The sequence below is a fragment of the Aquarana catesbeiana genome, linkage group LG01, assembly GCF_042186555.1.
Source record: "Aquarana catesbeiana isolate 2022-GZ linkage group LG01, ASM4218655v1, whole genome shotgun sequence".
Classification (NCBI taxonomy): domain Eukaryota; kingdom Metazoa; phylum Chordata; class Amphibia; order Anura; family Ranidae; genus Aquarana; species Aquarana catesbeiana.
Genome location: NC_133324.1, coordinates 643,401,149 through 643,424,180, shown reverse-complemented (window position 1 = coordinate 643,424,180; position 23,032 = coordinate 643,401,149). Strand labels below are relative to the sequence as shown.

The 23,032-nt window shown below is 42.4% G+C and overlaps 1 protein-coding gene across 14 annotated transcripts in view; it reads right to left on the bottom strand.

The window, feature by feature from the left end:
* BMPR1B (bone morphogenetic protein receptor type 1B) overlaps positions 1 to 23,032 on the bottom strand; it is a 700,361-nt gene that overhangs the window by 629,988 nt on the left and 47,341 nt on the right. For 10 of the 14 annotated variants that reach the window (XM_073601167.1, XM_073601124.1, XM_073601147.1 and 7 more), the window contains one exon: positions 533 to 592. The exons of the other annotated variants lie outside the window; for them this stretch is intronic. The gene's annotated coding sequence lies outside the window, so the exon portion shown is untranslated. The remainder of the gene's footprint in view (positions 1 to 532; positions 593 to 23,032) is intronic. 14 annotated transcript variants of the gene reach the window in all.

The following is a 23,032-nucleotide window of genomic DNA, read 5'->3' as shown; positions in this document are numbered from 1 at the left end:
GAGGAGTCCATACAATAGTAAGCACAATCTGTTCCAGGACTCCAAGAGATCAGGAACAGCAGCAGATGACATCTATGTCCCAAGGCTGTGGTCAACAGCCTGCATCTTTTGCCAGACCAGACTGAACCAGGCCATCACTTTTTTGTCTCCCTTACAAGCCTCCTTCCAGGCTGTGGCGTTGGAGGTGTGGCAAGAGGAGGATGGTCCAACTCACACAGGTGTGTTTTTATTGTGAGTTGGCTCCTCAACCCCTCATTTTTGGTGATCACCATAAGTTCCTCACACAAGAGGCATTGGCCCTCCTCCATTTGCTGCATTTTGTATGCAGTTACGCATGCAAAGGCCTCTTGGAGAGTGGGGCCTCATTAGCCTCCCTAATCAGCCTGAGTGCTGCCTTCTCCATGTTACTCCCCTTCCTGGCCCTTTTGGTTGGAAGGCAGAGAGGAGGGATTTGCGATTCTGTGAGGCTCCTACTGGGCCCGGCCACCTCCTGGCTTCCACTTACCCCCGACACCTCATGGCTGCCACTTACCCCAGCCTCCTCCTGCTCCTGGCTGCCACATTCCACAGCCTCCTCCTGGCTGAGGCTTTCCTGTGTATGAAAAAGGGACATAGTTTTAGTTTATTGTTCATCAATCACACACAATTTTCAGCTCATGACTGTTGCAAATTGAATGTTAATAAATAGAAAAGACTATCATTCTAACCCCAGCATTTTTCATTCTTGTCCCAAACATTTTTGGCCACTACTGTCTATTGTTGAACAATGCTATACCTGGCTCAAGCTGGGCTCCTCCACTTCTTGCTGGCTGGAAGGCCCAGGGTGGGCATCAGAAGCCTCAGCTGGGGTGGAAGGAAGCGTGGAAGGTAGGGTTGAGAGGGATTCCCTGACTTTGGTCTGGTCTGCCAGAAAATGAAGTCTCTCATAGTTCCACAGCCTGGGTACATAAATGTCATCTGCTGCTGCTCCTGATCTCATTAATTTCTGGGTCTTAGTACGCTCACAATTATATGTGCTCTTCAGGCCACCAATTTTTTTTTTAAATAGGGGATGTCTGCCATGGGGACCTATGGCTTCACAAACTTCGGCAGTTTCCACATCTCTGCCTGCCTCTTTATTTTGTTATTGATTCAGTGTAAGGAGAGGACACTCAGCAGCTGTTTACACATCTGGACGCAGGAGCATTAGTGTGGGACACCAGAACACCCTTTTTAGGGTGTCCCACACAGGTTACTAGGGGTGTCTCCATGTGTGAAACTTTAACAAAAAAGGTAAATATTCCAGCTTTAGAAAGGAAATAAAAAATTCTTCAGCATGGATCTCTGCCAAAACAGACAATTGTACAACACTACAAAGCAATGTTTCATATTCCTACTTCTGCCATCAAATATCTGTGTGCTAAGTATACCTTTTTTTTATTCACATAGGGGAGAAAAGACTCGGGACATCTGAGGACACCAGGAACCCCCCACCTCCTAAAGAAGGGGAAATCCCAAAACTACAAGCAGAGGATGTGGAGGAAGGAGAGGTTTATGAAGTGGGTGAAATAGTTACCACAACAGGTGAGTGTCTGAGACCACAGCTTCAGGTAATAGATGTATGCCTGCATATTTATAATACATGGTGTGTTTTTTTTTATTTTAGGTGATGTGGATGTTGTGGAAGAAGAATCTCATTTCACAAGTGAAAGTGCCCAGATCCTCATCGGGGAGATAATGGGGTGCAATCGTGATTTAGAAAATATAAAGGAAAACATCAATGATGCTCAACAAAAAATGAAGAACATCATTGATGTTTTAGGCAGAATATAAAACACACACACAAATTTTACCGTTTTATTGTGTATTTTTGCTTTTAAAAACAAGTTTTAAAGTATTTTAAAAGCCAAATTTTGAAGATGCACAGGGTGTGTCAACATGTGCTATCTGCCATCATGGGATATCAATGTAAACGTTTTGTGGGTGCAACCCCTTCCTCGCAACTCAAGTAGGTGAGAGGAAGGGGTTGCACCCCCGAACCACGTCCATTGATCCCCCATCATGGGAGCTAGCACATGTTGACATTAGGCATGGGATCAGGAGGGAAATCCCCAGTTTGAATCACAATGTGTGTGCATCTTCAAAATTTGTTTTTTACGGGGGTGACATCACCCCATCTGATGAAGGCAATATCAACACAGTTTGGACATACTAATGTCTGATATTGCCTTCACTTTATCAAAGTTGAACTTTGTAAGTTCCTGAGTTGTGTATTGTTTTTTTGTTTGAAACATGCCTGTTTAACCAAAAAAAGGATATTTCTAATGTGAAAAAAATGTTATACACCAAAGATGTTGGTTTGTTCAAAACCCCTTTTCTAATGCACATGTGAATGTGCTTTGAGTAAAATGTTTTCTACTCAACAATGTGTGGCTTCTTCTTTCAATGCTCAACAGCAATTTTTGTAGTAAGTTGGTGTTTACAGTGACAATGGGGGTTATTTACTAAAGGCAAATCCACTTTGCACTACAAGTGCAGTTTCAGTGCAGTTTCAAGTGCACTTTTGCATTGCACTTGGAGTGCAAAGTGGAATTTCCTTTAGTAAATAACACTCAGTGCTTTATAATTTGCCACAATCACACCATTTTCGTAACTCCACAAATTTCAGTCATGGTGCTGAAAATGATGAATATTATTATTATTATTATTATACAGGATTTATATAGCGCCAACAGTTTATGCAGCGCTTTACAACATTAGGGAGGACAATACAAGTACAATACAATTCAATACAGGAGGAATCAGAGGGCCCTGCTCTTTAGAGCTTACAATCTAGGAGGGAGGGTCAAGTTATACAAAAGGGTAATAGCTGTGGGGGATGAGCTAATGGAAAAAATAGTGCAGTTGTTAGATGGAGGCAGGATAGGCTTCTCTGAAGAGGTAAGTTTTCAGGGATTGCCTAAATGTGGATAAATTTGGAGACAGTCTGACAGATTGGGGTAGGGAATTCCACAGGATGGGCGAGGCTCGGGAGAAGTCCTGGAGGCGGATATGGGAGGAGGTGATGAGGGAGCTAGAGAACAGGAGGTCCTGGGAGGAACGGAGAGGGCGATTAGGTTGGTATTTTGAGACTAGGCTAATGATGTAGCTGGGGGCAGAGTTGTGAATGCTTTGTAACTTATTGTTAGTATTTTGAATTTAATTCGTTCGGCGGGTGGCAGCCAATGGAGGGATTGGCAGAGGGGGGTAGCAGACACTGAGTGGTTTGTAAGGTGGATGAGTCTGGCAGCAGCATTCATGATGGACTGAAGGGGGGATAGTCTATTTAAAGGTAAGCCAATGAGGAGTGAATTGCAGTAGTCGAGGCGAGAGATAACCAGGGAGTGAATCAGGAGCTTTGTGGTTTCGTTGGTTAGAAAGGAGGTCCAAGAACAGAACCTTGGGGGACCCCGACAGAGAAGGGAAGAGGAGTGGAGGAAGTAGAATTATAAGTGACACTGAATGTGCGTTGGGATAGGTAGGATGAGAGCCACTGAAGAGCACAGTCACGGAGACCGAGGGAGTAAAGTTTTTTGAGGAGGAGGGGGAGGTCAACCGTGTCAAAGGCAGCTGAAAGATCCAGAAGTAGGAGTACAGAATAGTGTCCGTTGGTTTTTGCAGTTAGTAGGTCATTTGTGAGTTTTAAAAGAGCAGTTTCTGTGGAGTGTTGAGGGCGAAATACAGATTGAAGGGGATCAAGAAGGTTGTTTTTAATTAGGTGGTCACTCAGTTGGTTGTAAACCAGGCGTTCAAGGAGTTTAGAGGAAAAGGGGAGCAAGGAGATAGGGCGGATTGTTAAGATTGGTAGGGTCCAAGGACAGCTTTTTAAGTATGGGGGTGACCAGTGCATGTTTTAGAGCATTGGGGAAGACGCCAGAGGTGAGGGAGAGATTGAAGATGTGGGTTAGAGAGTGTAGGATGGAGTCAGAGGGCGACCGTAGCATGAATATTTTTATCAGTAATGCATTACATACATTAACAACAAAAACAAGGTGTGTGTGTGTGTGTGTGTGTGTGTGTGTGTAGCAGACCCACAACATAATAGTTCGCTGAAGAAGAGAATGTCACCGCATGTATCCAAAAAATTACATTTGCAATATTGAACAAAAAGGGAAAAAAGAAAAGCCCATTGGATAACCTAGGAGTCAGCTAAAAGAAACACAAGCAGTAAATCAAAGTAAATATTATTTCCGTTTAAATAAAAAATTTGTTTTTCACATGTTTGTTAAACATTTTGTGCCATATCAATGGCCCCCCTACCCGCAAAGTACTCTAGATACTTTTCACGAACTTCACGGGCACTTTGGGAGGGCAACCCAGGGCAGCCAGCTTCAAGAGCCGTCAGGGTTGTTGTATCCGGTAATAAGCTGGCATCAGTCCCAACTGAAGCCATGTAGTTCAATGCATTTTTTCTTAAAAAGTTATGCAATATGTGGCATGCCATAACGATATGATTGATTTTATATGCCGCCATGTTTATTGCAGTGAGGAATAGGCGGAACCGGCTGGCCATTATTCCAAAGGCATTTTCCACCACTCTTCTAGCTCTGGCCAGCCGGTAGTTAAAAACCCTCTGCTCCGGGGTGAGGGTCCTCATCGGCAACGGCCACATCAGGTTTTCACTCAGACCAAATGCTTCATCAGTGAGAAAGACGAACGGGAGTCCTTCCACATTATCTTTAGCAGGTGGCAATCCCAAGCCACCATTCTGGAGCCGTTTGTAAAATTCGGTCTGGGTGATGACTCTACCATCCGACATCCGGCCATTCTTCCCTTCGTCCACATACAGGAACTCATATGTCCCCAACACCACTGCCAACATCACAATACTATTAAACCCCTTATAGTTATAATAGTATGACCCCGAGCTGGGGGGTGGGACAATGTGGATGTGCTTCCCATCTATTGCCCCTCCGCAGTTGGGAAAGTCCCACAGCTGGGCAAACTGGGAAGCAAGCAGATTAGACACAAACATTCTTGGCCAAAATCAGTATTAACATTTGTTTGAAGGAGTATTTAAAGACAAAAAGAGAAGGTCCACTTATCAGATTCCTCACCCCCTCTGATGGCCCATTGTAAAAATTTTAGGGGGGGATGTTTTGGACAGTTAACCCCCTCCACTTCATTGAGAGCTGAATGCATACATAATGTGTTACTTTAGCCAGACCCTCCTTACACTATTGGCAGCCCACTGGACAGGTAAGAAGTGTCATAAAATATAAATACACACTGCACAAATTGAAGCACTTTTTTACATTCTGCAATTACCTATCAAGATAATAGGAGAAGAAAACTTTAAACAGTACCATTTGAAAGTATTCAGACAGGACCTTTCACTACATGCTTTGGTGAATTCATCCATAAATCTGACCACAAAAGAGGTGGGTATAGTGTGTATGGGTTTGGCAAAGTCAGCAGATAGAGGATTGGTATCAGTTGACTTAGCGATTGGGGGGAGGGAGGGTTCAAAATGATTTTGGAACCCCAAAAAAAAAGCCTCTGGCACTCTGCCTGAATTTAAGGGCACAAATAACATTTGTACACATTTTGGGGGGGGGGTTAGGGTAAAGCACTACAATGGAGCTGACAAAATACATTGTTAAGTGACTAGGCCAGGTGTGTATGGGCCCAGGATAGTATGCGGGGGAGGTTATTGAAGGCAAATATGCATGAAGGACAAAAAAGGAAGTTTTAAAGCTTCCAGCATGCATGAGTATAAAGAGGACATTCACAGCATATTAAAATCATGGTAATTAGGGAATGATGAAAGAAATACAATACATTAGAAAATATCAAATACATAGAATGTGATGTTAAAGGAGAAAACTTACCCTAATATAGTCCTTCTGCAGCACCTGTATGATGGCAGAACAGGTCTCTGGAATAATGATCCCCAGAGCCTGGGGGGAGATGCCTGTCGAGAACTTGATGTCTTGCAGACTTCTCCCTGTCGCCAAGTACCACAACGTGGCAACTAGCCTTTGTTCAAGAGTGATAGCTTGCCATATGCAGGTGTCCTGCCTCCTAATATAAGGGTAAATTTACAAGTTCTGCGCTGTGCTTGGGTGACCCCAAAAACAAAATTAATATTAACCAACTCTGTGCACCTTCGTGACCCCCTTAAGCTAATGTGCTCACCTCAGAGCGTGTGACTCAGCTGCTACCCTGAGTCCTAATACGCTTTGGAGCCACCCCTGGGCTCAGTCTCAGTGTCTGCTGCACTCCTCCAGCTGGAAACAATGTGGCTCCATACATATAAATGAAAAGGAAACTATACAGTGTAATATAGTCAAAATACTTTTATTAAAAGAAAACGCTCCCCACACCGGGGTACTCACATGGCACTGGTGCGTCAGTGCACCATACTATAACCGCTTTCTATGCAAAATCACTGGATGTTGGGTGTGGTATGCTGTGCTGGGACAGCGCTGGTGTGAAGTCAATGTCAGTCTCTCCGTCCTGGCCCCTCCCCTACACGTCTTCGACACAGGGATCACGTGTCATCATCAGGGGGTTATTTGTATTTAATATTATCTGACTAGTAAGCACAGAGTTGGTTAATATTAATTTTGTTTTTGGGGTCACCCAAGCGCAGCGCACAACTTAAATTTATCCTGTGCACGTTATATGAAGAGTGATTAGCGCATGCAGCTGGAGGTAGCACAAGCAAGGCATAGGATTATTGTGGCTCACAGAATTTTTCCAATTTGATTCCTAATATAAGGAGACAGCAAAGCCAACAAATAATGAAAAACGGGGTCCGTCATCCGGAGATAATTCCTGAAATCATCAGGATTATTCTCATGGATCTCCCACAACAACGGCATGTGAGAGAATTAGTCGCGCTGGAGCAACCAATTCTTCGTCAATGAACTCCTCCCCACCTTGTTCATGGACTGGGCTTGGGTCAAAGCAAGAACCCCAACACCAAGCCCCCGCACAGCACGAACTCTACGACGAGTACGTAACCGCAACATGGCTTCAAAACGATCGTCTGGTCGGAACAAACTAATAGAAAGCACTGAAAAACAGAAAGGCCTGAGAAGAGCGAGCTGAAAATCAGAAATTAGTGGACAAGAACGCACTGGAAATCAAATATGTAATATAATAATAATAATACGCACTGACAAACAAATGCGAACTGACTACACACACTGAAGAACAGATACGAACCCGCAAGCACAAACTGAAGAGCAGTAACGATCTGAAAAGCACAAGGCTGAAAAGCGCAAATCATCTCTCACCAAACTTCTACTAACACGAGATTAGCAGAAGGAGTGCGCCACCCCAAAGGGTGGCGCACTTGATTTGAAACTTCCCTTTTCTAGTGCCATCGTATGTTTTGTACGTCACTGAGTTCTTGATGTTCGCAATTTCCTGACCAACTTTATGTAACCGTGTGTATGCAAGACAAGTTTGAGCCAACATCCGTCGGAGAAAAAACATGGATTTTGTTTTCGGAATGTGCGGTCGTGTGTACGCGGCATAAAGGAGCTGGACCACATAAATACAAGCAATGGGCCCAAATACTAGAAAAACAAAAATTACTATGTGGATGATTTACTACAACTGGAGAGTGCAGACTCTGGTGCAGCTCTACACAGAGACATCTTCCAGCATCCAGGCTTTATGGTCAGTTTACACCACATAAAACGCATTTCATATCCATTCCGGATGTGTCTCTGCATGTGCGTTTTTTAACATGTTTTTGATGTGTTTCCAGAAGCTTTCCAGAAAATTGTTTTCTTTTTTTTTTTTTTTTTTCCACTGAACTGGGGTCCGGTGTGTTTTTGATGCATTTTGGTGTGTTTTGTCGCATTCAGTACATATCTGTGCAGGAAAAAGGCAGCATGTTCTACTTTTTTTCTAGAACTGCGAGCACTGGAGTGAACTATGCCATTGAAAACTATGTAACCTACTTTCTATGCATTTTGGATGCAGAAAAAAAGCACTGGAATCTGGGTAGCCCTTTACCTCCTGCTATTGCAGTATGTATTACTTTCTATTGCTCTAAGCTGCCAAACCTTCAAATTCCATTTACTGCTGTAATCCAACTTCCTGTTCAAAGGTAGCTACTACTTTCATTCTCCATGATCCCGCTGTATGAAGGAACGTAGACACCTTCTCTTGCTCGCTCCTGAGATGGATTAGGGACTATGCGAACTCTAGTATGCATAGAGCAGTGCACTTGACCAAAACTAACATGTCTGTTCCAAACAAACAGAAGTGATGGGAAAAAGAAAGACTTGAGAGAAACAATTTCATGAAAACGGGCCATTGAGTAATAGATGCATATGGAATATTTTTTGGAAAAAAAGGATATTTTCAGACCAATCTTGTGTAATGTCCACCAAAAGCAATACGTTTGAACTGTTGTAATTAACCACTGTAGTAAATTGTCTTTGCAATTCCACAAAGGACCAAGCACCTTTGCAATGTTATTGTCACTGGAGCTAGTAGTGTTGTGGTTAATTGAGATTTTAAAGCATTTAAGGCAAGCTATACATCTTGTTTACCACTTTTAGTAAATCACATACCAAGATTATTTCAGAAGAATGCAGATTAAATTCATAATTTGGTAATCCATCACACAGGAGATAGGGAAACACATGGTAAACATCCCTTCCAAGAACAAACACACTTGTTGAAGTTGTTGGTTTAACAGTGATTTGACTTTATCTAAAATCAAAGACAGAGAAAAATGGCTACCCAAGGGGATTGGATCCCTAACTTCAGAAACAATTTATTATAGGAAGATACTAATTTCTTCATGCAATGCACCTAGACAAGACATTCGTGAATGAAGTGATACTAAACAGAGGCGTGTTAATTGCCACAATTCATTCACATAAATATTTAGTTCTTTTCAAAAGAAAATCCTCGTTTTGTATTTTTTGTTTCTCTCTTCGCTGTTCTTTGGCATCTGCAGGGAAAGATCCTTGAAAAGGGGCTTCTATTACTCTGATGTATAGTTCACACAGTGTGTACCTGTGTCTGCAAAGCCCTGGTTGGTGCTGTGCCGGTCACAAGAATAAAAAAAACGTTTCAGAAGAGCAACTAGATTATAAAAATCAAATAACTGTTTTATGAGCCTCCCCTCCCTCTGTCACCATTCCTGGGCTCCTGGGTTGGCTGTCCACAGAGGGGATGGAGGAACATCTGTCCCCCCATCTCCTCTGTGATGAATGAAGGATTTCATCACTTTTGGCTTCATTGCTGTGTTTCTGTGATGCCCAACCAATATAACTAGAGAAAAAGTCCTTCATGCATTTAAGACTCGTAAAGTGGTCGATGTCTGGGGTGAACATAGAAGAAGACGCACCACCACCAACAATAGGGAGGCTTACCGGATCACGTAGACCCAAGAGGGCATACGCCCAACTGGGTCAATTCAGGCTTGGGTGGTGGGTGATGATAGATGTTCCAGAGGAGTAATGAGGGTGGAAGTCCAAGGGCAGACCGGATGCCCCGGGAGGAGATTGACAGGTGGGCGGGGCTTACGCTGCATACCGATTACTACCCATCTAGGTGGCTGAGCTGTAATGTCCAGCATGGTTATTAGCTGAGTAACTGCCTGGCATCGTCCAAAGGGACCCACTAGCATCCGGTCTGCCCTTGGACTTCCACCCTCATTACTCCTCTGGAAAATCTATCATCACCCACCACCCAAGCCTGATTTGACCCAGTTGGGCATATGCCCTCTTGGGTCTACGTTATCCGGTAAGCCTCCCTATTGTTGGTGGTTGGCTTCTTCTGTGTTCACCCCAGATGTCACATATTTGATATGTTACCCACACAAAGTGACTGAAATTTCATCGACCACTTTACGAGTCTTATATGCATGAAGGACTTTTTCTCTAGTTATATTGGTTGGACATTGGTTTTATGCTGAACTTTTAGCGCTACACATTTTTTCTGTTTTGTTGTCATATGCCTATATCATATTGGTTGTGTTAGCTGCTTATTTCTCTTTTTTGGCAGCGCAGAATTATTTGGCACCCTTTCTTCTGTGTTTCTGTGATCTCTGATCAGCTGCCTGGGGGGGCAGAGGAGAGATCGGGTCTAATAAACCCCTGATCTTTCCATAAAGAGGACCTGTCACTGTTCAAGGCTATGACAAGGGGCGTTGTTTATCCCTTGTGATAGTAATAAAGTTGCATGACCTCCATTCCCCCATGCTCACGCACAAATGCAAACGCACATGTAGGTCCAGCACACATATGTAAACAGTGTTTGCACTACACATGTGAGATATTGCCATAAACATCAAAGTGAGAGCAATAATTATAGTGCCAGAGCTCATGTTTAACTCTAAAGTGATAACCTGTATCGGCTTTTAAAGTGTCGCCTATGGATAATATTAGGTAATAGCTCTGGTTACAATCAGGAATTCCCTCAGTTTGGAATGATTTATTCTCACTTACTGATTTGGCTATGGAACAGGAAGTGAAGGAAAATATCTCCAAAGGGACAAAAAAAACCTGATAAAGGTTATAACCCTCCTTTACTTAAAATTAAGTGTATGTATACTGTCAGCATAGAGAGAGAAGGCAGGCTGGTACTAATTCCAGCTCTCCTCTCGATCAACTGAAAGACTGTGTGTGCCGATCTGGTACACAGAGCAAGCTGCAGCTGTGATGCCGTCTCTGTGTCCTCCTGCATCCCTCGCTCACCTATCCCTCGGGATCAGTGTAAGATTGGCTCTGCATATTTTCCCACTTGCTCTCCCTGCAATGCATAATCAGATGCAATGAGGGGAAACAAGAGCCAATGAAAGCAAGAGAGAGGACTTGCTGGACAGAGCTATGGACACTGGGATTTGTAGTTTCCTCAGAAGGAGGGCACAGTGCATGTATGTGGAGGACAGAAGGACTCTAAACTACAAGAGCCAGGATTCTTTTCTACAGAGTAGGGGAGACAGGGCTGATTTTCCCTAAAAAGATATATACTGGGGGGGGTCTTTTGCCATGCTGAGAGGACCTGCTATGGGACATGCCACTGCTTTATAAGAGAAAATGCAATACACAGTGCGGACTTGCTGCCCGTGCCTGCCTGCAACTGAGGGAGGATAGTCCTGCTGCTTTAGCTTACCAGAGACTGTACATGTGTGAGCCAGAGCTAAGGGACTCAGTCTCCGGGACCTCATGTCTGGAACCACTAAGTGTGTGGAACAGTACCTGCCGCCTGCCAGGAGTAGTGAGAGAAGAAAACACATTTAACCCCTTGCTACACCCTGCTCTGCATAGACTGCCCGTTACCTAGTAGCCTGCAGCTATACATCCACTTACTCTTAAAGGGACAGACTCTTGCGTACCAACGACAGAAGGGCCCCACTGCAAGCTAGCCAACATTAACATTAAGGTGCCAGGTGCTTTGTATTCACCATATAGGGGTACCCCTCTGAGGAACACTTACAGATACCCACATCTGGGGTATCGGTATAGAGTACTCACAAGAACATTAGCATCATTTGGGTCTAATTTTGCTCATTAATGGTTATCTCAGTTAAGGTTTGGACTAATATTGATGCAAGTTAGGCATTTCTTCCTGTCTAAGGCCAGAATTCACTTTATTAGTTCTGTAACTTTGAATTGTTTATTTCTTGATTCACATTGTCTACCTGCTTTGATATAATACAGTTACTTAACTTACTATCTGGTAGTCTGTGGCCTAATTTCCATGGATCATTATATTGTGGTGGCTTACTAACAATTATGTATGAGACCGGGTGTGTCAGCGGGGACCAAGTGGTTTTAAGAGTCATGGCAGAACAGGGAACCCATCATCACTAGTGACTTCTGTGGGGGTAAGTGCTACAAAAAAAGTTTCACTTTTTGTTATATGAGCAAACTTGTCTGTACAACAAATGTTTTGCGCATACATCTTATAGCATATAGTGTTAACACAATAAAATTGTAGTTTTTTTTTACAGCATATTGAATTGATGATTGGGGGGAACTCACTTTATGGCAGTTCATATAGTTCAACCTTCAAAATGTAATAGACTTGCCATGACATCTTCCAGTATGTAACAAAATCCAGCAACCATACGTGTACACATACCACACTTGAAGGAGCTCAAATACAAAGCAAACTAGGCAAAAAGGCAAAGTCCGGATGTCCAAGGGACTGAATTGCACATTCTAAATTCTTATTGTCAATACAGGCAACTACCTCACCATCACAGTTAAAAATTCAGAGCAGCCATAGTTCAAAACAGTGTAATATATCATCCCAACAGATTTTTTTTAAAGTATATTCAGTTATATTTAACTCTTCAGATACCTGAGTATGATCATTTAAAAGATGAGTCCATCCACTATGTTGCTGTGGGTCAAAAGAATGGGTAATGTAAACTGCTACTGATAGTGGGGATCCACATGGCTCCTGGGTGAAGGAGAATAACATTGCATCTGACAAATTTTATTTAACTAGCATCTTCAGAGGGGCATATGTTTGCCCCATAAGGCACTAATTTCAAAACCAAACCAAAACCAAAATGTTGTATTTTAACAGTAACAGTGTGTGGGCAGCACCACTGAGACAGGGAGATTTGTCCCCTAGGTTTAAAACCACAAGCCATTCAAGTACTTCCTCACATTTTGGTTTCCAAGCATTTAACCTCCTCATGCCTGAAACCAACTCATTGGGCCTTCTTTCTATTTCTGTACATCCTTTAGCCTTTCAGGATGGGAATGTAGAACATGACCCACTCCTCACCAGACTCCCATATCCTCCCTGTACACTGTATTCTGTAGTCACTTTGCCACATTGGCTCACATCACAGGAAGCCACCACTTTTTGTTTACTGCAAGGCATTGCTCTCCTGATTTTCCAGACCCGGTCCATAAGCTGACCTAGCACCACAGCAGATTCCAATATGTATATCAAGCCATGAGGTGGGGGACTTAAAACACACCTATCTTCCCACTAAACAGGACCACCGTAACCTGCCACAGTCACTTGCTTCCATTCAGTCTGACTGCTATTACTTGAAAGCGTGTCCCAACCCCAAAGGTTAAAATGTGTATACCAAAGGGTTACCCTGATACAAATGTCCTGCAGAAGCACAAAGCTGCTCAACATGGAGGGTGAATGGCTTACCCCAATATAAAATATTCTTCTGATACACTTGAAGTGGAACTACACTTTATCTGAGCACCACAAACCTAAAATTATATTTAATTCACTTTTATTATTCAAAGCAAACTTACCCATCCATGCGTGTCTCCATGTTTTATTATGTTGAGAAAAAACATCCCCAAGTATTTCTGGCTGTGGTAACATCTTTGCTTGAGTAACCAGTTCAGACTTTCCTCTTTCTGGGTGGACGTCATATGACATCCTCCTGGTCTCGCCGCTCGTGCACACCCCCAGGTTCGCATAGCATGACGATTGCTGGTGAGCTTTGTCCATTGGACAACGCACATCACTGATCAGGGTAAAGAGCCAATGACAGCAGCTCTTTACCATGTGATCACTGTGTCCAATAACAGACAATCACAAGTGTAAACAAAGACTGGTAACTCAAAGTTACTGGCTTCTTCTCCTCACACACCAATCCTGTGTGAGGAGGAGAATCAAGGAACAGTGAGTTACTGTTTCAACCCCTTCTTTGCTGTGCACAACACAGCCCTGATTGCCCTGGAATAAAGTGTACCTGTCACAGCCGTCATATGTGCAGCAAATCGGTGTACCTGTCACAGCTGCCATTAGTGCAGCCTGTTAGTGTACCCTGTATAAATTTTGGCCTAAATTTATGAAGAAATATTACTTATTTTGCTTATATCGCAAAAAAAATAAAAAAACACAGTGGTGAGTAAATATCATCAAAAGAAAGCACTATCATTCTCAAAAAAATGATTAAAATTTTGTTTGGGTACAGTGTTGCATGACTGAGTAATTGAAATCATTCAAAGTGTGAGAGCAATGAAAGCTGAAAATTGGCCTGGGCAGGAAGGGGGGTAAAAGTGCCCTGTATTGAAGTGGTTAAAGTTCCTTTTACTGATGAACTGAGAACTACAGGTACATCTCACATAAATCTTCACATGTACGTACAATTGATTCACATAATTGGGTTGAGGTAGAACTGGCTGAGCTGTTATAACACTGTCCCTAGTGGTTTTACATAGGAAAAGGTGCATGGAGAGGATAGTGCAGCCCATACTTGAGATGTATAAAGTCCATAGCAATAAGTCCCAGAGGACTTATTTGGGTCCTTATGAGGGGTGGCGACAGCAGAGAGGGAATCACATAACAGCAGTATGTCCTGACAGACGTTCCCATTGGACAACAGCCCTGGGCCAGTCCTCTACAGATGTATATATAGGTGCATCTCAAAAATGTGAATATCATCAAAAAGTTAATTTATTTCAGTAATTCAATTTAAAAAGTAAAACTCATATATTATATAGATTCATTACACACAGAGTGATATGTTTCAAGCATTTCTTTCGTTTAATTTTGAGGATTATGGCTTACAGCTAGTGCAAACCTAAAATTCAGTATCTCAGAAAATTAGAATATTGTGAAAAAGTTCAATATTGTAGTCTCATGTTGTCACCCTCTAATGAGCTGATTACCTCAAAACACCTGTAAAGGTTTTCTTAGCCATTAAATGATTTTTCAGTCTGGTTCAGTAAGTTACACAATCATGGGCAAGATTGCTGACTTGACGGTTGTCCAGAAGGCAGCCATTGACACTTTCCACAAGGAGGGTAAGTCACAAAAGGTCATTGCTAAAGAAACTAGCTGTTCACAGAGCGCTGTATCCAAGCATATTAATGATAAGTTGAGTGGAAGTAAAAAGCGTGGTAGAAAAAGGTGCACAAGCAACAGAGGATTGTGAAGCAAAGGACATTCAAGGAGTGGACTACGGCTGGTGTCAGTGCTTCAAGAGCCACCACACACAGACATACCTAGGACATGGGCTACAACTGTCGCATTCCTTGTGTCAAGCCACTCCTGAACCAGAAACAAAGTCAGAAACGTCTTACCTGGGCTAAGGAGGAAAAGGACTGGACGGTTGCTCAGTGGTCCAAAGTCCTTTTTTTTAGGTGAAAGTAAATTTTGCATTTCATTTGAAAATCAAGGTCCCAGAGTCTGGAGGAAAAGTGGAGAGGCACAGAATCCAAGTTGCATGAGGTCCAGTGTGAAGTTTCCACAGTCAGTGATGATTTGGGGAGCCATGTCATCTGCTGGTGATGGTCCACCATGTTTTATTTTAAGTCCAAATTCAGCACAGCTCTCTACCAAGAAATTCTAGAGCACTTCATGCTTCCCTCTTTTTCCCTTGCCTTTATGGAGGTGCTGATTTCATTTTCCAGCAGGACTTGGCACCTGCCTACACTGCCAAAAGTACAAATACCTGGTTTAATGACTATGGTATCACTGTGCTTGATTGGCTAGCAAACTCGCCTGACCTAAACACCATGGAGAATCTGTGTTGTATTGTTAAGAGAAAGATGAGAGACACCAGACCCAACAATGCAGACAAGCTGAAGGCCCCTATCAAAGCAACCTGGGCTTCCATAGCACCTCAGCAGTGTAACAGGCTGATCGCCTCCATGCCAGGCTAAATTGATGCAGTAATTCATGCAGAAGGAGCCCTGACCAAGTATTGAGTGAATACTATACTGTACATACTTTTGAGTAAGCCAACATTTCTGTATTAAAAATCCTTTTTTTGTAGGTCTATGTATGTAATATTCTAATTATCTGAGATACAGAATTTGGGGTTTTCACTAGCTGTAAACCATAATCATCAAAAAAATAAAGAAATGCTTGAAACTCTGTGTGTGATGAATCTATATAATAAATGAGTTTCACTTTTTGAATTGAATTCCTGAAATAAATAAACCTTTTGATGATCCAGGGGACAATGTCGCACACGACCCGACCCCTGCAGCAATCAGTCAGAATATTTAGAGCAACACTGTATCAACATAAATAACAATGGCATAACATAACAGTATAAAGACACACGATAGGCACCTGCCTATAAGTGAACCAAATGAAACTGGGGATCAGTGGATCTGACTCTATATGGCACCTTGCACACAGGTGCCAGACGTTTTGTCTCAGCAGGGGACCCTAAATTGATCTCCAGATCAGAATAAAAACAGATGTTCCTTATGTAACATCCGGGTCTGTTCTAATTTTTCTTCAATCTTATAAGGAAGGAAAAAGGACCAATGTAATGCCTATGTGTGTCCGGATGTAAGTGTCAGCCTATATCTGCCCAAATCCTATCCAGTCAGTAAAAGTGAACCTGAGCACAACTTTTCCAGTTTGGTTCGACAATCCTGAAGAGACCCAGATGTAAACGGATATAGGCACATGCATGTCCGCTCACATCTGTCCACCCATAAGAATACATTGCAGTACATTTTTGTAATCATAGGCCAGAAATGGACTGATGGAACGCTGCTATGAAAGAAGCCTTGGAAGAACTTACAGAAGTGGATCAGGCACACTGCCAAGCTGAGCAAATCTTTCATTTTACGCTTGTCTCTACTTGCAATTTTCCATTGTTATCTTGTTCTTTGGGCACTTGCTCTAGGTCATCATGCTTACCCTACATGATCAGGTAATTTTTTTTTATTAGAAGAAAGGTTATGTGTTCTTTTTTTACAAAACAGCTGTTTTAAATATGATTACCAGATGTACACCCCTACTTAGATATATGACCTTTTTAATGGTCTGTCAAGAGCATCCAGATTGTGAACAAATTACCTGTTTATCCAAGATTCAGACATTCAGTCTCCCAGACCTTATTCCCTTGGGTTCTACATTAAAGCAGAACTGCAATAGGTGTAAACATCCCTTTTCATTGTTTCCTTGACTCCTTAACTAGTATATCCTCCCTGATTTTGTGGCCATTCATCACAATAACTAAAATATGACATAAAATATTCATTCTGGGAAAAGGTTTATAACAGTCTGGATAAAGCTATGCATAGAGATGCATATCAAACATACTTTGCTGCCATGGATATTTTGTATTGCACATTTTTTGATGCTCACCCGCCTCACCACTGTAAAGCTATTTTCCAGCACTGGTAAAAATGCCTGTACACAAGAGATTGCATTATTTTAAATTGGATGCTTCCCACAAAGTTATTGTGCAGAAGGGTGTTGGAATAAAATTTCTACATGCAGCATTTTATAGCACTTTCTCCTCCTATTCAACTGTATGACAGGCTTTTTAAAACACTTGAAAACATTCATTAAAAAAAGCTGACATACATTGCCAACAACTGGGTCGCAATAGAAAGCCTTGTGATTTAAAAGAAATGCTTTTCTCTTAAAAACAAATAAACTCTTTAAAAAGTAGTGAAGGTACCGAAAAATGTAAAAGATTGGTGAAAAATGTAGCGCTAAAATATATAGCAATAAACAATGATAATATACCAAATGTTACGTGCAAATAATAAAAACTTTTTGATAAAAATCAATCTCAAATATAGTGAATATGAGACAAAATATATACAGTGGGAACGGAAAGTATTCAGACCCCCTTAAATTTTTCACTCTTTGTTATATTGCAGCCATTTGCTAAATCATTTAAGTTAATTTTTTTCCTCATTAATGTACACACAGCACCCCATATTGACAGAAAAACACAGAATTGTTGACATTTTTGCAGATTTATTAAAAGAAAAACTGAAATATCACATGGTCCTAAGTATTCAGACCCTTTGCTCAGTATTTAGTAGAAGTACCCTTTTCATCTAATACAGCCATGAGTCTTTTTGGGAAAGATGCAACAAGTTTTTCACACCTGGATTTGGGGATCCTCTGCCATTCCTCCTTGTAGATCCTCTCCAGTTCTGTCAGGCTGGATGGTAAACGTTGGTGGACAGCCATTTCTAGGTCTCTCCAGAGATGTTCAATTGGGTTTAAGTCAGGGCTCTGGCTGGGCCATTCAAGAACAGTCACGGAGTTGTAGTGAAACCACTCCTTCGTTATTTTAGCTGTGTGCTTAGGGTCATTGTCTTGCTGGAAGGTAAACCTTCGGCCCAGTCTGAGGTCCTGAGCACTCTGGAGAAGGTTTTCGTCCAGGATATCCCTGTACTTGGCCACATTCATCTTTCCCTCGATTGCAACCAGTCGTCCTGTCCCTGCAGCTGAAAAACAGCATGATGCTGCCACCACCATGCTTCACTGTTGGGACTGTACTGGACAAGTGATGATCAGTGCCTGGTTTTCTCTACACATGCCGCTTAGAATTAAGCCCAAAAGTTCTATCTTGGAATCATCAGACCAGAGAATCTTATTTCTCACCATTTTGGAGTCCTTCAGGTGTTTTTTTAGCAAACTCCATGCAGGCTTTCATGTGTCTTGCACTGAGGAGAGGCTTATGTCGGGCCACTCTGCCATAAAGCCCCAACTGGTGGAGGGCTGCAGTGATGGTTGACTTTCTACAACTTTCTCCCATCTCCCGACTGCATCTCTGGAGCTCAGCCACAGTGATCTTTGGGTTCTTCTTTACCTCTCTCGCCAAGGCTCTTCTCCCCCGATAGCTCAGTTTGGCCAGATGGCCAGCTCTAGGAAGGGTTCTGGTCGTCCCAAACGTCTTCCATTTAAGGATTATGGAGGCCACTGTGCTCTTAGGAACCTTAAGTGCAGCAGAAATTTTTTGTAACCTTGGCCAGATCTGTGCCTTGCCACAATTCTGTCTCTGAGCTCTTCAGGCAGTTTCTTTGACCTCATGATTCTCATTTGCGCTGACATGCACTGTGAGCTGTAAGGTCTTATATAGACAGGTGTGTGGCTTTCCTAATCAAGTCCAATCAGTATAATCAAACACAGCTGGACTCAAATGGTGTAGAACCATCTCAAGGATGATCAGAAGAAATGGACAGCTCCTGAGTTAAATATATGAGTGTCACAGCAAAGTGTCTGAATACTTAGGACCATGTGATATTTCAGTTTTTCTTTTTTAATAAATCTGCAAAAATGTCAACAATTCTGTGTTTTTCTGTCAATATGGGGTGTACATTAATGAGGAAAAAAATGAACTTAAATGATTTTAGCAAATGGCTGCAATATAACAAAGAGTGAAAAATGTAAGGGGGTCTGAATACTTTCCGTCCCCACTGTATATAATGGGTAGAAATACAAGTGAAAAAGTCCCAAAGGTGAAACAATACTTTGGTAAACTTATATATAGAGTCCACCACAAAAAAAGTTGTTGCTCAGAAGTGGGGTACAATGGCCTTAGCAGGCATGTAGAGCATCAGGGATAATGTGTCCTCCACCCAAGATAAGGAGTATGCACTCTTACTGGAAGTAGTGGACTCGAGTGTCAGCGACAATGAGTCAATCAAGTGAGGATAGCACGATCAGCAGACGTCCAAAGACAATCCAGGGAATCCAAGGAACTCCAAGAATGAATCCAGGAAATCATGCAGGTAACCATAAGGCTGGAACTCAGATGTTAAGCAACCAGACTGGAAAGCCAAAAACTCTCATCCGAGGGGCTCCACAACACCAAGTCCTGAACTTCTCATACCTTTACAGCATTTTCACCTGTGCTAATTAGACTGAAAACTGTAAGACTTTTTCTAAAACAAGCACTTTAAAACACTCTTCAATACTTATTATCAATACTGTTTTCAGGAACTGCTGGTACGAATAGGTCTACCATCTTTTTTCTAACCATATTAGCACAACTCATTTTGCAAAGATAGAATATCCTGCACATAAGGAGGGTATACAAGATTGGTAACACTCTATTTTCAGAGGCTCTGAATTCAAATCTGTGCACCTGCTCCTGCCTGCATGTTAAACTTTGAAATGCTATTGTGTCCATGCCCGCACTACGTGTGTCTGCACTTCTGCACTGCACGTCTGTGTCTGCATTGCACGCAGTTCAGAGGTGGATGAACACGAATCTGCCAGTGGCTCTGCACGGAGGATGGTACTTATCTGCTCTGTATGAGCAAAGCACTTGCATGTGTATATAGGCAACTAGCTGTTACTAAAGGAGATGTTAGAGATGGCTGCCTCCATGTTTCTCTTGTGGCAGTTTTTTTTTGTTAAGCCAATCTTCATTATAGTTTTGTAATCCCCCACTCAATAAAAGTATGTTATAGGTCAATAAGGGGACTCTCATTAGACAGGGGAAATCATAGTGGGCAGGTTTTAGCTTTAAAGTCATATTAGTGAAACTAAAATCATCGTAATATTTCTGACTATGAAAGACAACCATGTGTTGACTGCTATAGGGCAATTACCACTAGTTACCAAACTTTTAAAAAGGCAGGCAAGTCCACCTACAGATATTCTGTCCCTAAAAGACTAAAAAAATTAAACTGCTGCTGTTATAAAGTACAGGCACCCAGAGGTCCCTGGACAAACCTACAGTAGTAGAATGCAAGGCAGTTCTGACACACAAATCTTCATCCCTTCCTAATAGTTCTGAAGCTTACCTGCCCCTTTGTGAATCTTGTACATTTTCCATTGGCATCCTATCATAATGATGGACCAATAAGAATGTAAAAGGGAGGGGTTTATGGAAAGCTCTGACACTAACCAGATGTGTTGAAGGTTTGTCTGTCAGAATGGTCTTAGATTTATCTGCTGGATTTTTATAGGTGCCTCAGGCATGTGTTGGTACCACTGTTTTTTTTTTTCTTGTTGTTACCCCAACACTTCATATTCCTAATATTTGCCTGCTATACCATTTACTTGAATGAGAAAGTATCCTGTTCTCTTTTTATTGCTTCCTCTATGTGAAATCCCTGGTATTCCCGCTAGTCCCCTTGCTTTCCTATTAAAAACTGACTGCACTAAGCAGCGGAGCACACCATAGTCAGTTCTCTAGCTATGCTGGGAACTCAGTGTAATCTCCTCCAATGATCAGGCTTGTTCTGACACTCCCCCAATGCACAGCCATTCACTGGGTAGATCAGTGTGTTGCCGCTTCTCCTCTCCCCAGCTCTTATGCAGCTGAGAACAGAGGGAATGTGATCACTTATAAAAAAGGAAAAAAAGGGAAAAAATGTATTTATAATGTTTTTTCTATATATCTAAACTGAATGGGTTGTTTTACAAGTTGATTGTTTATAATGAATTTAATTCAAAGCTTTACACAAGCCTAAGGCACTCTAATTTTAGCCATCTGACTGTAATTTTTAAAAACAGTTACATTCAAGACATGCCAGTAATGATAATTGTCACACTTGCTGTTAAGCCATGAAATGGCTGCTGTCATAACTGATCACGTGAGCAGCACCAAGCCAGCTGCATATCAAATAGAGACTGAGAAGGGAGCTTCCTTGGCTGTAAGGATAGGAAGGTTTAGTTCATCTTTAAATATCCTTATCCTGGTGTGTTAGTTTTGTGAATTGACCCAACAGTCTTTTTAAAGTGAAGCTTTACTTAAAAGGGGTTGTAAAGGTTCTCGTTTTTTCACCTTAATGCATCTTATGCATTAAGGTGAAAAAACATCCGACAATACCAGCTCCCCCAGCCCCCCCCCCCCTCGTTTTACCTACGTGAGCCCGTTTACATGCTGCGCTCCCTCCCGATGTCCTCTTCACCACTCAGCCTGGCCGTTGATTGGCTAGAGTGGATGGATTGAAAGTAGCGCAGCCATTGGCTCACGCTGCTGTCAATCACATCCAATGATGCGGCGCGGCGGGGGACGGGGCAGAGTGATACAGTGAGCGGCTATAGCCGCCGGCTGTATCACAGGAGCGCGCCTACAAGAACTAACCACCATGTGAGAGAGCTCACATAAAGGTGGTTAGTTCTTGCGGGGAGGAGCTGAGACAGCCACCGAGGGACCCCAGAAGACCAGGTTCGGGGCCACTCTGTGCAAAACAAGCTGCACAGTGGAGGTAAGTATAACATGTTTGTTATTTTTTTTTTTTTTTTTTTAATTGTCTTTACAACCCCTTTAAAGTGGATGTAAACCCTCACATATACCCAGTGAAGTGATCAGCCTCAGATGATACACAGAGATTAAACAAATCTCCCTACACAAAACTCTGGCTGCTTTTATCATATGTAACAGAGAACTTGCCAGGAATTATTATGCTGATAAGAAGAACTGAGCAGAAGACAGCTACAGGACCTAGTGCTTTAATGAGAGATAAGAAAACACTGCAGATAAATGTGCCCAGCTCAAATTTCATGAATCGGGGGGGGGGGGGGGTTTACATAGGATTTAACCACATACTGCCCGGCCTATAGCAAAATTAGGGCCAGGCGGTGGTTTCATTATCCTGACTGGGCGTCATATGACATCCGGCAGGATAAGCCCCTTGCGCGTGCCTCAGAGGGCCATTGCATGGCGATCGGTATTGTGGTGTGTTGCTCGGATACACCGCATCTCCAATCTCCGTAAAGAGCCTATGACATACGCTCTTTACCATGTGATCAGCTGTGTCCAATCACAGCTGATCGCATCGTAACCAGAAAGTGCCAGTTATCGGCTTTGCTACATTCGAGCTGACAAGGCGCGAGTAGAGGAGAGATGCCAATCAGTGCCCATCAGTAATGCCTGTCAGTGCCTCCTCATCAGTGCCACCTATCAGTGACCATCATTGCCCATCAGTGCCACCCATCAGTGCCTAGTGCTGCCTATCTGTGCCCATCAGTGCCACCTATCAGTGCCCATCAGTGCAGTCTATCAGTGCCCATGAGTGCTACATATCAGTGCCCACCAGTGCTGAATATCAGTGCCACCTATCAGTGCTGCATATTAGTGCCTCATCAGTGCCACCTCAGTGCCTCCTCATTAGTGCTCGTCAGTGCAGCCTCATCAGTGCCCATCAGTGCACTTTTTTTTTTTTTTTTTACAAAATTTTCAGTCTTTTTTTATTTGTTTAGCAAAAATTCAAAAACCCAGTGGTGAATAAATACCCCCAAAAGAAAGCTCTATTTGTGGGAAAAAATGAATAAAAATTTCTTATGGGTACATATGACCACGCAATTGTCATTCAAACTGCGACAGCGCTGAAAGCTGAAAATTTGCCTGGGCAGGAAGGGGGTGAAAGTGCCC